Raw genomic sequence first — 13,306 nt, 5'->3', positions numbered from 1 at the left:
GGGGCATTCTGAAGCAACAAACAAATCTAAGAAAAGGGTAAGTGGAGACCAGGTGAATACGTGACTGCTGACACCACCATCTTCAAATTCCCCCACAAGCATTTTTCAGTTTTTAATTTTTACAAAAACTGCAGAGAAATAATGAACTGCGATTGAAAATTTACTTTAAGAGCATACTGGTTTGCAAACATACTGTCTGGAACAATCTGTGTAAGTGTCACCTGTAATTCACACAAATCGGCTAACTTTTTAAGGGGGAGGGGGGTTCAAATACTTTTGCAAGCCACTGTAGATTCCATGCTGCTTATCTCAGGGATAAGAAGTGGATTTATGCAACTCCATCTTAAATGGTTTATGGACTTTTTCTCCAGGAACTTGTCCATACCATTTTTAGTTTAAACGTTTTTATTATTTATACCAACATGGTCATGAATTACAGCAAGGATAGCGGCCTGGAGAAGTTGTGTACTGACTTCTACTCAGACCTAGCATCGACATCCTACTAACATATAACCATCAAACCATCCCCCACCCTCCCTCCCTCCCCTAACTCATAGGCAAATGTCCAAGGGCAGAAATCCATGCCCGTATTCAGTCCTTCTGGAAGTCCAACCATTTGTAAATACCCTCAAAAGGTGAACGCTATGACGACCTCAGCAATCATTGACGACCAAACTTCGGGATCGATGAGGTAGAGATTGCAAGTACGGGTCCCAAATCAGCAAGAATTGTCTGTGAGATCGGGGATCTGCTCGTGAGCTCAGTTCCTCCATTCGTAACAAGTGGTGTAAATGATTACGCCAAGTCCAAAAGGATGGAGTATTAGAGTCCCGCCAATGCAACAAGATGACTTTTTTCCCCACCAGACATGCTTTGTGAATTAGAAGACGTTGACCTTTCTTTAATGAGATACGTGGGAAATGACCAAAAAGAAAAAGCAATGGCGTTATGGGCAATTTAACTCCCAACAGGTCCATTAAATAAGATGCGATACGTCCCCAGAATCGACGGACATTAAGACAGGCCCAAAAAGAATGGGATAAATGACCTATGGCTCCTTGACATTTACCACAAAGTGCATTTGGGACCAAACCCGAACGATGGGCTATTTGTGAGGAAATATAAGCCCTTCTCAAGAACTTATAATGCATCTCTCTATAATAAATATTCACCGTTATATGATTAATTCGTCCAAAGCTTGCTTTTAGTATAGAAACTGAGAGAGCAAATATCCCATCCCTATTCCAGCTTTCAAGCAGAAGTGCATAGGGTTCAATTTTCGTGATGGATTTTAAACTTTTATAATACTGGGACAACGTGGGAACCGGCTGGGCTTTAAAACGCATTACTTTATTCAATGAGTTAAGTACCTCCACAGGCCCAGGTTCCAACGGCAGGAACTGGAAATAATACTTAAGCTGGAGATAAGGAAAGACATGTGAGGTATCCAACTTATACATAGAACGTAATTCAGGGAAAGTTAACAGCTGTCCATCATCATTAATTACATGGCGCAATCGAGTAGTATCCAGTGTCTGCCATTTTTGAAACCCTTTGGTCTGGGATCCAGGGAGAAAGGCACCATTCCCCTGTATAGGCAACAACGGAAGACACATCCGAGGTGTCTTCAACAGCTTCGTGACTATCCGCCAAGTATCCCTTATCGGTTTGATTGATGGGGAGTGAAGTATAACAGAAGGGAGATCTTGAGATGGAGCCTGAACAACATAGGAGAGGGCATGAAGTACCACCAATGCCGACTCTGCGGAGAGGTGTACATAGGAAGATTGATCTAGCATCCAATCCTCCATACCATTTCCATTTTTAAATGTAGCTTCACTAATAGCTTTCATCATATCCTCTGGTAACGAATTCCATTGCTTAAATCATGCACCGAGTAAAAAAATATTCTCTCTTATTAGTTTAAATATACCACTTAGTAACTTCATTCCATCTCCTAGTTTTCATTCTCTTTCAAAGAGTAAACAACCAATTAACATTTACTCAGTCCACTCCACGCATTATTTTATAGACCTCTATCATATCTCCCCGCAATCGACTCTTCTCCAAGCTGAAGAATCCTTGCCTCTTTAGCCTTTCCTCATAAGTGAATCATTTCATCCCCTTTATCATTTTCGTTGCCCTTCTCTGTATCTTTTCTAATACAGCTATATCCCTCTCCAAGTCTAAGTGCTTGGGGGAAGTGTTCCTTTTGTTTTAAATACCTGTTCAATATAACAGTGCACGTCTTGTATTTGGGACCTATCCACGCCAAATGTTCAGTACATTTCAGACAGTGGATGTGCCTGTGTTGAGTTTTATTACATTTATATTCCACCTTTACTGAATGAAATTCAACTCAATGCTGTTTACAAAACAGAAATATGAAAAATGTCATCGTAAAATAAAAGGTTTTCTTTAATTCAAAAAGCAAGTTCTGTTAGTGGCTGGAACTTGTTTTAAGAAACTGGCCAGGGGCCTACAAAATGCTCAGCTCACGGGGTTAGAGCTGCCAAATCCTGGCAGAACAAACGGTTTCTAATGCGCACCTTGGCTCCCAGGCTGGAGGCTGGGCCCAGGGAAAAGCAGGAGCCCAGCCAGCAGGAAAGCGAGAAATCACCCGAGAAGAAGCCGGGCAAAAAGGACAGCAACACAAACCAGAAATAAATACATAAACTATGTGTGGTGGCCGGGTTAATGCATGGGAAGAAAGGGTAAGGAATAAAAGCGTACTACATGCAGACAGATGTGTGTGTGTGTATATATCTATATATATAAATATATATATAGATATAGATATATATATCTATATCTATATATGAGAGGGTCAACCTTTTATTGGAGTAACTATAAATGGAAGCGTTTAAAGGGGAGAAAGCCACACTACAACATATATAAAGCTGAACGGCCACCGAAAAAATCCCCAAACAACCGATTAACATTTACCCGGTGGCCGTTCAGTTAGGGGGGGGGGGGGCCTCTCCGGCCCTAGAGCCCGAGGGCGGCAGCGCAATGCGGGCCACTGCCTGCCTGCCCATTCCCGTTATTACTGCCGCCCCCTCCCCGTGCCGGGCCCACGGCGGGAACTCACCTCCTCCACCGTCTGAAACTCGTCCATCTTCGACCCCCGCTGCTGCTGCTGCTGCCGCCCTCTGCCTCGCTCACACACGCCCCCACCCCCTCCCCCCCTCGGCGCCTGCGCACAGCCGCCGCTTCCCTACCGAACAATGCGTGCGCGCGCGGCCCGCTGGGGCGGAAAACGGTCAGCGGAACGGGAGAATGCGGGCTCGCGCAGGATGGCGGTTACGAGCTACCGGGATAAGAGTGCGCACACCAAAATAGACCGGGGGGTGCGGGTTGATATCGAGCCCTAAACAGTTCCCGATGTCCTTATTCGACAAGAGAAAAAAACCCCAAAAAGACAGTGACGTCAAAGCGCATTCAGCGCTGCAGGCAAACGACTTCTGATCGGGTTTGGGAACCAGGCCCCGGCCGAGCGATCGCACGTGGTTTCCTCCGTTAGTTGACGGTTTCCCTGGTAACGGCTTCCCTGCTCCCCGGCACCCGGAAGCGGCGCGGCGGGAGTCCCAGCTCCTCCTATTGGCGCACGGGACGCCACAATGTGGGTTTCAGAAACTCCCACTTACTGAAAGTACTGATAAGAGAATGCAGTCCCTCAGGGGCAGTAATGGTGGCAGGAGAGCTGTGTAGCCGTAGCACTCCAGGCAGTGGGATGACGAGCTCTAACCCATTTTCTATGAAATGACATTGACGAAGCAGATTTTCCGAGTGTACAACCTGTGTCATCGCACTAAATATGGCACGTTTATTTATTTATTTATATAATAACTTACACATGCAATTATTCATTTTATGTATTTAACATTTCTTGTACAAAGTGGTGAAAAGCGCAACATTTATATTGTGAAATACTAAAACAAGGACAAACATATGTCATAAAACAAATCAAATCTCATCAGCAAGTAACACATTCATCTTAAGGATATTAATTTATCCTTTCCACAAAACAATATCCTCACTCCATGAAAGTATTAAAACAGGCAAACATAATGTTTCCTCTGAAACACTATAGGTGTAGTTTATTAAGTATAATAAATAATTTAGTAAAAAAATATCCTATTTGCTCTAATGTAAACTATGTTAAAATTGGTATTAATGCACGTTAATAACGTGTTCTTACAGCAGATTTTGAATGACATACTAAAGAAGCCCTTAAAATTATCTGTAGCCTTTAAAGAGCTGTAAAGATGCAGGAGCAGGTGCTTTATTTCCATGGTTTGCATGTTTGACTGAAACCTCACCAATAAAAGCAGTGTCACCAAACCATTATCATGCCTTAACAAAGATTGACAGTATACAGTATTGAAGGATACTAATGAAACAGGAGAGTTAGGGCATCCCAACAGAGAGGTTCCAATAAAAGCAAACGTAGTCCATGTGCCTATATGTAAAAAATCATCGAAGCTAATGATTTCCGAATTATCCCAAATAACTGAAAAGCAGGTTGTACATACAAAGAAAACACACACTTTGAAATGTCTGTGTGCCAATGCCAGTGTTATGACTATGGCTGCTGTGCAGCCTCCTCACCACCAGAGGCCCCTCGTGAGCACGCTCTCTTGGCTGGCCCAGTCTGTCCTACCTGTCTGTTCCATGTCCCGAACTCCCTATTTAACCCCGCCTAGCCCATGCCTTAGTGCTTTGGCATCGAGTTCCCTGCTGTAATCTCCTGTTACTCTGGGCTTCGTGGCCTTGGGCCTCTGCTCTTCTTGACCTGTAGTCTTCTGCCTTGCCTGCTTCGTTGTTCCCCCTGTTCCTGATTCCTTACCTGTTGCTGTTCTATTTCCCCCTGCTTCCTTGCCTTGCTGCCTTCGTGCTTTTGTGTTTCCTGTTCAGTGTAAGTCTTGTCTTGGTTTATCTAGTCCAGTCATTGTCTGTCCTGCTGTCCCTGGTTCTCTCATTCCAGCTCACACTTACCTACATTCAGTCTCACGGTTACCTGCACGCTATCCTGATTCCACCCATACCTGCACTCAGTTCCTGTGTTCAGACCACGCTTACCTGCACTCACATCCACGCGTACCCCCATGCTGTTCCAGTGTTTCCCGAAGCGCACCCATACCCCCTTGCACTTTGTTCCAGAGACTCCTTCTCAGTCAGCACCCAGCTCCAGGGGCTCCTTCCAGGCAGTACCCTGCACCAGATACTCTTTCCAGCCTGCACCTGGTATCAGAGACTCCTCACAGCCAGCACCAGACTCCTCTCCAGCCACTATCAGAGATTCTGCTGTGACTCCTGTTCTCCCTGTCCTGAGTCACCACTGTAGGTGGTGTTTACCACACCTGGCTATCGCCCAACCGTAACAACCAGAAGTCTAAGAGGTAAGATGGGAGAGTTAGAGTGTATAGCAACAAATGATGAGATTGACATAATTGGCATCACAGAGACTTGGTGGAAGGAGGATAACCAATGGGACAGTGCTATATCAGGGTACAAATTATATCGCAATGATAGGGAGGATCAACTTGGCGGGGGTGTGGCATGTTATGTCTGGGAGGGTATAGAGTCCAACAGGATAAAGATCATACAAGAGACTAAATGCTCAGTAGAATCTATATGGGTAGAAATCCCATGTGTGTTGGGTAAGAGTATAGTGATAGGAGTATACTGCCATCCACCTGGACAAAATGGTCAGACAGATGATGAAATGCTAAGAGAAATCAGGGAAGCTAACCAATTTGGCAGTGCAATAATGGGAGATTTCAATTACCCCATTATTGACTGGGTACATGTAACATCAGGACTTGCTAGAGACATAAAGTTCCTGGATGTAATAAATGATTGTTTCATGGAGCAATTGGTTCAGGAACCAACAAGAGAGGGTATTTTAGATTTAATTCTTAGTAGACCGCAGGATTTGATGAGAGAGGTAACAGTGGTGGGGCCACTTGGCAACAGTGATCATAACATGATCAAATTTAAACTAATAACTGGAAGGGGGACAATAAGTAAATCTGCAGCTCTAACACTAAACTTTCGAAAGGGAAACTGATAAAATGAGAAAAATAGTTAGAAAAAAACTGAAAGGTGCAGCTGCAAAGGTTAAAAGTGTTCAACAGGCATGGACATTGTTTAAAAATACAATCCTAGAGGCACAGTCCATATGTATTCCACACATTAAGAAAGGTGGAAGGAAGGCAAAACGATTACCGTCATGGTTAAAAGGTGAGGTGAAAGAGGCTATTTTAGCTAAAAAAAAAAAATCCTTCAAAAATTGGAAGAAGGATCCATCTGAAGAAAATAGGATAAAACCATAAGCATTGAAAGGTTAAGTGTAAAACATTGATAAGTCAGGTGACGAGAGAATTTGAAATGAAGTTGGCCGTAGAGGCCAAAACTCATAATAAAAACTTTAAAAAATATATCCAAAGCAAGAAACCTGTGAGGGAATCAGTTGGACCATTAGATGAAGTTAGCAAGTAGCACATTTAAGACTAATTGGAGAAAATTCTTTTTCACTCAATGCACAATTAAGCTCTAGAATTTGTTGCCAGAGGATGTGGTTAGTGCAGTTAGTGTAGCTGGGTTCAAAAAAGGTTTGGATAAGTTCGTGGAGGAGAAGGCCATTAACTGCTATTAATCAAATGTACTTAGGGAATAGCCACTGCTATTAATTGCATCAGTAGCATGGGATCTTCTTGACCATCACAGGGGTGCACAGGTTCAGTTGAAGCTGTGGAATATGCTTTATGGGCCAGTCCTATTCACTGTATCATGTGTGACAAATGTGTATCTCTGGAGGACAGACTGCAGTACAGCCAGAGACATAAGAACATAAGAAAATGCCATACTGGGTCAGACCAAGGGTCCATCAAGCCCAGCATCCTGTTTCCAACAGTGGCCAATCCAGGCCACAAGAACCTGGCAAGTACCCAAAAACTAAGTCTATTCCATGTAACCATTGCTAATGGCAGTGGCTTTTCTCTAGGTGAACTTAATAGCAGGTAATGGACTTCTCCTCCAAGAACTTATCCAATCCTTTTTTAAACACAGCTATACTAACTGCACTAACCACATCCTCTGGCAACAAATTCCAGAGTTTAATTGTGCGTTGAGTAAAAAAGAACTTTCTCCGATTAGTTTTAAATGTGCCCCATGCTAACTTCATGGAGTGCCCCCTAGTCTTTCTATTATCCGAAAGAGTAAATAACCGATTCACATCTACCCGTTCTAGACCTCTCATGATTTTAAACACCTCTATCATATCCCCCCTCAGTCGTCTCTTCTCCAAGCTGAAAAGTCCTAACCTCTTTAGTCTTTCCTCATAGGGGAGTTGTTCCATTCCCCTTATCATTTTGGTAGCCCTTCTCTGTACCTTCTCCATCGCAATTATATCTTTTTTGAGATGCGGCGACCAGAATTGTACACAGTATTCAAGGTGCGGTCTCATCATGGAGCGATACAGAGGCATTATGACATTTTCCGTTTTATTCACCATTCCCTTTCTAATAATTCCCAACATTCTGTTTGCTTTTTTGACTGCCGCAGCACACTGAACCGACGATTTCAATGTGTTATCCACTATGACACCTAGATCTCTTTCTTGGGTTGTAGCACCTAATATGGAACCCAACATTGTGTAATTATAGCATGGGTTATTTTTCCCTATATGCATCACCTTGCACTTATCCACATTAAATTTCATCTGCCATTTGGATGCCCAATTTTCCAGTCTCACAAGGTCTTCCTGCAATTTATCACAATCTGCTTGTGATTTAACTACTCTGAACAATTTTGTGTCATCTGCAAATTTGATTATCTCACTCGTCGTATTTCTTTCCAGATCATTTATAAATATATTGAAAAGTAAGGGTCCCAATACAGATCCCTGAGGCACTCCACTGTCCACTCCCTTCCACTGAGAAAATTGCCCATTTAATCCTACTCTCTGTTTCCTGTCTTTTAGCCAGTTTGTAATCCATGAAAGGACATCGCCACCTATCCCATGACTTTTTACTTTTCCTAGAAGCCTCTCATGAGGAACTTTGTCAAACGCCTTCTGAAAATCCAAGTATACTACATCTACCGGTTCACCTTTATCCACATATTTATTAACTCCTTCATGAAAAGTCATGCCACGAGGTTTATTAACTCCTTCATGAACAGTCATGCCACGAGGTTGACGTCTTTCTGCACTGATATATTTATTTATTTATTTATTTTTAATTTTTTTATATACCGATGTTCCTGTAAAGAATACAGGTATGTGGAAGCTGTGAGGTACTGCTTTAGTGTTATAAAAGTGCTAGAACTGGGTAGAGATTGCTTGGTTGTCAGTGACATGTACACATTGTATAGGAATACCACATGTGGTTTTCTATTCATGACGATCTGACAGCATAATAAAGTGCTGTAGTGTACATATAGTGTAATAGTAAAAGGCAGCATGGACAATTGGTTCTAAAATAACCTTTTATGGCTCATGTCATGCTATAGTTTAGTTTCTAGTGTCTTATAACATGCTGCAGGTTGGCAGTGATATAACAAGGTCATGGAGGTGTGAGGGATGCATTCTCTCTTTGCCACAGGAGATTCGGGAGATGGTTGCAGGACCTGGCTTCTCACACCTGTCGCTATTCCCAACACACCAGCAGAGATGAGTTAAAATGAGGCCTTGTGTTCTACCTGCTGTGCCATTGAATGCACCTTTGGAGTTTTAAAAAGTAGATTCTGCTGTTTGGACAAATTGTGGGGAACTTTAATGTATGGCCCGGCCAGAGTAGCAGAAATAGTGCTTTTCTGCTGTGTATTCCATAATCTTGCTCTACGAAATGGCATCCCAGATGACCTTGATCCAGATCTACCTGAGGATCCCCCACGTACCCCTCCACAGGGTGAGAACACACGGACTGGCAGCCAGCCTCGGCAAAGTGATATACAATGTTATGTTGTCTGTTAGTCATCATTTAGTCCTTCCCATTGCATGGAAGAGAGCCTAGCAGAGTGGTTCTTATTTATTTATTTATTTATTTTATTTAAGAGTTTTTATATACCGTCATTAAGTTATTTACCATCATAACTGTTTACAATAGGGCACCTATATCAAAGAAAAAAGTGGATCATAATTTACATAGGTGGTGCCATTAATATTCTGTATCTTTCTTTTATTCTCCAGTCCTCTGTCTGGATCAGTTTGTTACAGAAACCACTTAGGCCTAGTTAGGTAACACTGTGAAAATACAGCATTATCTGCAATTGACAATATTATACAAAGTTGACACACAATACACCTAACAACAAAGAGAAGTGCTGTCTTAATATAGTCATATTGAATTTCAGTTAAAAAGAGTCACGTCTTACCAGATCATTCATGTAGAACTGCCAAAACAGTGTGCATAGCATGGCATAGCTAGCACCTTCTTGCTAGCCTTGCCTACACCTTTTGACCCTGTCCTAGCCCTCATAGGTTAGCAAGATAGTTGCATATGTATGATGGAAGTCCAGCAGGGCCTAGGACATGGAGTTGAATGCTCTATTTGTACAATAAAGCACAAGTAGCTCAGCTGCTTAAAGTCACAGCTGGAAGCTAGAAGTTAACAGCTACAATCATCAGTCACTGTCTCAACATGTTACAGCTAGATTCCCTAGCTGACATCCGTGTTCATCTGAAGATATCCATATGAACATCTGATTCATAGTCTTAGAAGGGCATGCAAAGACACATACGTTTCTGAGGCAGTGCTGACATCTGAGTGCACACATAGCAAACCTTCACTTACAGCCTTTTTGGAAGCACATGTCCAATATTGTGGCAATCCCAAACTTCTCACAGGTCAACTTACATGACATAGGACTTGCACACCACCATGCACAGCTGGGAACTGCTACACTGATATAAGCAGTCAACTCTCATGTACAGATGGTGAGGCCTTGGCCCTTTCTCTGTCATGTTGGTAATGTTAGCTGCACAGGGAGGCTATTGAAAGATGCTGGTCTATCTGAAGGTTGGATTGGGAATAGGATAGTGTCATGCCTTCACATGGTGTAGATAGAAACCTTTGAAATGTATAGGCCATAGTTTCTTTTGTGATGACAATAACAGAACCCACATCTGACATAACAAAAGGTCCACCTCATTGAAGTCAAGGCAAAGCAGTAGCTATAAACCTACCCTGACATGTCACAGTAGCCATAGGGAAATTTGTAGATAGGGACCAGCAACGATCATTGCGTATCCAGCTCTGGGCTATTCATATTGTTAGCTAGTATCAGTTACAGTCCTCATCCTATATGTGGCCACCGTTAAAACACATAGGCTGAGGACTCCTGGGAAGACATGCTATTAGAGATGTGAATTGGAACCGGAATCTGTTCCGATTCCGGTTCCGATTCACATCGTTAATTTTTTTTCGTGCGGCCCAATCGGGTTGTTTTTTTTATCGACTGTGCCCGAGCCGATAAAAAACCCACCCCGACCCTTTAAAACGGCTCCCTTAGCTTCCCCCCCCCCCCCTCCAAAATGTTTTAAAATTACCTGGAGGTCCAGTGGGGGTCCCGGGAGCGATCTCCCACTCTCGGGCCATCGGCTACCACTAATAAAAATGGCGCCGATGACCCTTTGCCTTTATCATGTGACAGGGTATCCGTGCCATTGGCCGGCTCCTGTCACATGGTAGGAACACTGAATGGCCCGCGCCATTTTTAAAGATGGCGCCGGCCGTCCATTACTCCTTGTATGCAAGAATAAAATATAGCCTAAAAGGTCCTTTCCACCAATGTGAAGCCATTCAGCTACTTTGTCATTAGCTAACATGTATTAATGATAAACCCCAAACACACACGTGTTTGTGACGCTTTTTGAGAATGAAGCCACACACTGCATATAAAGGCCCATTTTGATGATTCTGAAGGTGCCCATGGGAGTCCATTATCATATATAAGCAGTTTTGTACACAGTGATGTCACACACTCTTGAGTGGCAGACAGCTAGACACACACAGCCAGACAGTAGCATCCAAAACTTATATATGCATCTGCAAGCCTGGTGTCTGTATATATGTACACAGTTACACCTGCATATCTTTATCTTGTCTAGGAAGCCAATGCTACTCAATGTGAATGAAGGGTGTGTGATAGTATCCTGTGCCCTGACTTGACCCACAAGAGTATAGTATATATTCCAGCAAGCCCACAGTAGTTTATTAGACCTAGATATGGTGAAGGACACTTATAGTGAACATGTACACCTGCACTGTGCTGCAAACACTGAGACACTTGGGTAGATGGTGAAGGCTAGACATCAGCTACTTTGTTCCTGTCCTTGTAACTAGACCTTCCCAAGAGAGTCTACGTGCATCCTATGTCTTTTCAACACGGAATGCCCAGTAATGTGTACGCTCTAGGGGGAGGACTACTAAGGAACTCCTTACTATACATGTACACTCTGCAGGTTCAGCTATGGCTGCACCAGATGGCAAAGTAAGAAGCACTGGGACATCATGCATACTGGTGAGTTATAAGTGAGCATAGCTGAAAGCTACTGTTTGGATGTGACTTGCCAGCCCATGACAAAACACCTTTGCTTGGTAAATGGGTGGTGAGACTCACACATTGTTCCCAGTATCTGTCTTCCTATGCCAAATAGCCCTAGCTTTACTTGTGCAATGCAAGCATAGAGTGTGGGAGTAGCACACCTGCTGCTACAGCTTTCAGTGTGTTCCAATGTAGCAGAACCGTACTCATATCACAGCTAATATTGTGAGTGGTGTCCTGCTGCTGTGGAACACTTTGAAAGCATGCGAGTCTTGCCTGATTCAGAGACTGCTGTGTACATCCATTGTGGGTATACTATACATCACCTTTTCTATACTACATTATATATCCTGAGGTCCATCATCAAAAGCCACTTAGATGGGCACCTCTCAAGTTATTACTTTAAATGAATAATGTGCCATAATCAGCCACTTATCTGGCTACATTATAGCCACAGAAGTGCTTCTCTGGCTATAGTTTATACCTCCCGCCCTGGCACTTGACGCTTTCCCAGGTTAATGTATTGGGTGGGTGGCTGGGTAAGAAAGCATCAGGTGCGGGGAAGGTGATGGTTTGGGGGGGGGGGGGGGTATTAGATGTCTACTTTTTTGATCGGGCAGGGATGGAAGGAAGGAGGAGGGCAAGTGCTGGCACAGTGCCATCTAATTTCAGGTTCACATGATAAAGGGGTAGAGGAGGAGCCTGGAGCACTGGGTTGATGATACATGGAGGAAGGGGGTGGCAGGAGGCCTGCCAGGACCCCAGTTTGATGTTATGTTTTTCTAGATGGAACACTACCTACCCACATGTTTTTTTAGAAGATATCTTGGTAAGTAGACAGTGAGCCAGCCACACAAGGTTGGATCACTTTAGGTTCTCAGCCATATTTACACACTGGCCGGTTAGGCCTACGGTTACCGAGCCATATTTAGCTTTATAAGTTTAGGGTGAATAGCTTAGGTGGCACACTTATCCTGTTGAATTTATGGGACATGTTCTGCTGCTAACTGTAGCCGTATCACTTGTCCACTCCCCAGCCTAATGATTATGGACCTCAGTGTACTAGCAGCTTCCCAGAACACAGTGTCATTCCGGAAAGTAGCTTATGTGTAAAGCTCATATAGCGTGCTATGTGACAAGTGAGGCCTCTCGGAGGTGTGGAGGATAGAGAGTGCACACTGCCTAAGAGCAGAAAGTGATGGGGCCTGCTGTTGCTTGTGAGCAGGCAGACTTCCTCATATTCCCTACCACCCCTGCACTGCCTTTGGTTGTTGAGATGTAGATAGCTATTAGCAAAGTCTCATCAGTGTTTTGTTACTATCCCTTATTGACGTACATTATTTAAACACTTGCTTCCATGACCTTATAAATAATGTACACCAATAAGGGATAGTAACAACACAAGCCACAGCAGGCCTTGCCACTTTCCACAATTTAGAATGCCCTTGGGATGCACAGTCTCGGCATACCGTTTTTCATTTTTTTAAAAACTCTTTATAACTTTGCTTGGCATACAAAAAGATCTGAAGGGTATACAGTACCTTGCCATTCATAAAATAAATTACGTATTACAGCTAATCTCATTGTTATATAAGGAAGTTAAATTAGCTAAAAAGAAGGAAGTGCATATTAAACAATAACTAACCGATGTGATGCCGTGAAAGAGGACAGATGCATTAGCTGTTCTCTCTGGGGGCCCTCGCTTTTTCTCTTATTAAATTTGCTATCTCTCCATTTTTATTTATGATTTTAA

This window comes from Rhinatrema bivittatum, chromosome 3, assembly GCF_901001135.1.
Source record: "Rhinatrema bivittatum chromosome 3, aRhiBiv1.1, whole genome shotgun sequence".
Classification (NCBI taxonomy): Eukaryota; Metazoa; Chordata; class Amphibia; order Gymnophiona; family Rhinatrematidae; genus Rhinatrema; species Rhinatrema bivittatum.
This window is presented reverse-complemented; position numbering follows the sequence as displayed.